Below are 2,500 nucleotides of genomic sequence, written 5' to 3'. Positions count from 1 at the left end.
GAAAAAGTTGGAGGGAGAGGGGTCACTTCTTGAATGAAAAATGAATAATCTAATGTTAAAATAAAATAATTGGAATCTAATATAATATATTATATAGCCCTGTACAAATATGATCCAGACACACATATATATATATATATATATATATATGATATATCATATATGTGTGAACATGATGATGTTCATATCAGAACGAAGAAATGCGGATATGGTCGAATGGTAAAATTTCTCTTTGCCAAGGAGAAGATGCGGGTTCGATTCCCGCTATCCGCCCATGGTAAAATAATCTAATATAATATGATAAATGATTCGGTATAGTTGACCACGATAGTGTAGTGGTTCTAACTTCCCTCTTCTTTCCTACTATCCCAAAACAATTAACGGAGTTACACCTAACGTCTAAAAATGTAGCGGAGACAGGATTTGAACCCGTGACTTCAAGGTTATGAGCCTTGCGAGCTACCAAACTGCTCTACCCCGCACGAAAGACCCGGGAACTAATGGACCAAGAAGGATTGCCCCTCTACCATAATAAATAGAATAGCCCATTTCTACAGAATGGTAAAGGGGCCCCTCTATGATCATAGATCATAGAGACCCATAGAAATATGAAGAAGGGGTATTTTTACCCTTACCAACTTGATCTCGTTGCCCCCGGCAACAAACATGCATGAACCCTTTCGCGAAGTATGTGCCCGGATAGCCCAAAGTCCCGATAGTTACCTCTGGGCCTTCCGGTCGAAAAGCAACGTCGATGAAGACGTATAGGTGCACTATTACGTGGCGGGGATTGCAATTTTCCATGAATTTGCCATTTGTCACTCAACGACGAAACTTTGCTTATTTCTTTTTTTAGGGATCGGCGAATCAAATGATATTTCTCTTTTAATTTCCGCCTTTTATTCTCCCTTTGAATCAAACTTTTCCTTGCCATAATTGTTCAGTTCCTATTTTATTATCAATGATACGGGTCGGATCCTAGATGTAGAAATATAAGAGGGTAGTGGTAGTCCCCCTTCTCCACCGAATCAAATGAGATTGTTCCCGATGGAGCACATTACAAGAAAAATGAATTAACCAAATTTGCCTGATGTAGAGGCAATCAAGAAGGCTGCGTAAGTGAATATATAACCTACAGAAAAGTGGGCTAATCCAACCAATCTTGCTTGCACAATGGAAAGAGCCACTGGTTTATCCCTCCATCGAATCAAATTAGCCAAAGGTGTGCGTTCATGAGCCCATGCTAAAGTTTCAATCAATTCCTGCCAATATCCACGCCAGGAAATTAAGAACATAAATCCAGTCGCCCAAACAAGATGTCCAAATAGGAACATCCATGCCCAGACCGATAAACTATTCGTACCAAAAGGGTTATATCCATTGATAAGTTGTGAAGAGTTTAACCATAGATAATCTCTTAACCATCCCATCAAATAAGTGGAGGATTCGTTAAATTGGGAAACGTTACCTTGCCATAATGTGATGTGCTTCCAATGCCAATAAAAAGTAACCCATCCTATGGTATTTAACATCCAGAAAACTGCCAAATAAAATGCGTCCCAAGCCGAAATATCACAAGTACCACCTCGTCCCGGGCCGTCGCAAGGAAAACTATAACCGAAATCCTTTTTATCTGGCATTAACTTGGAACCGCGCGCGTCTAAAGCACCTTTTACTAAAATCAATGTAGTTGTATGCAAACCTAGAGCAATCGCATGATGAACCAAGAAGTCTCCAGGACCTATTGTTAAGAATAGTGAATTACTATTCTCATTAACGGCATTCAACCAGCCAGGTAACCATATGCTTCGACCAGCATTAAATGCTGGGCCATTCGTTGAAGATAAGAGTACGTCGAACCCATATGAAGTCTTACCGTGAGCAGATTGTATCCATTGGGCAAATATAGGCTCAATCAAGATTTGTTTCTCCGGAGTACCAAAAGCGAGCATGACGTCGTTATGAACATAGAGTCCTAAAGTATGAAACCCCAGAAACAGGCTGGCCCAACTTAAATGAGATATGATAGCTTCTTTATGGTCTAACATTCTTGCCAATACATTATCCTCATTCTGTTCTGGATTGTAATCTCGAATGAAGAATATAGCTCCATGAGCAAAGGCTCCTGTCATGATGAACCCTGCGATGTATTGGTGATGAGTATATAACGCAGCTTGAGTAGTAAAGTCTTGTGCTATAAATGCGTAAGCGGGTAAAGAGTACATGTGTTGAGCTACCAAGGAGGTAATAACCCCTAAAGAGGCTAGGGCAAGACCCAATTGAAAATGAAGCGAATTATTGATTGTGTCATAAAGACCCTTATGTCCACGCCCCAATCGACCTCCCGGAGGAATATGTGCTTCTAAAAGATCTTTCATACTATGCCCAATACCGAAGTTAGTTCTATACATATGGCCAGCAACGAGAAAAATAAATGCAATAGCTAAATGATGATGGCAATGTCGGTCAGCCATAAACTTTGTGTTTGTGGATGGAATCC

General features: G+C 40.3%; 1 non-coding gene across 1 annotated transcript; it reads left to right on the top strand.

Annotated features, from left to right (window-relative positions):
- Window positions 1-202: 202 nt before the first annotated feature.
- Window positions 203-273, top strand: TRNAG-GCC (transfer RNA glycine (anticodon GCC)). The gene has a single exon. It is a non-coding gene; the product is annotated as a tRNA-Gly (tRNA).
- Window positions 274-2,500: the final 2,227 nt, after the last annotated feature.

This window comes from Aristolochia californica, unplaced genomic scaffold (genome assembly GCF_029961685.1).
Source record: "Aristolochia californica isolate CCGP_79_NKW_82.1479 unplaced genomic scaffold, dmAriCali1.0.hap1 SCAF_233, whole genome shotgun sequence".
NCBI lineage: Eukaryota > Viridiplantae > Streptophyta > Magnoliopsida > Piperales > Aristolochiaceae > Aristolochia > Aristolochia californica.
The sequence above is the reverse complement of the archived record's forward strand: the minus strand, read 5'-3'. Positions and strand labels throughout refer to the sequence as shown.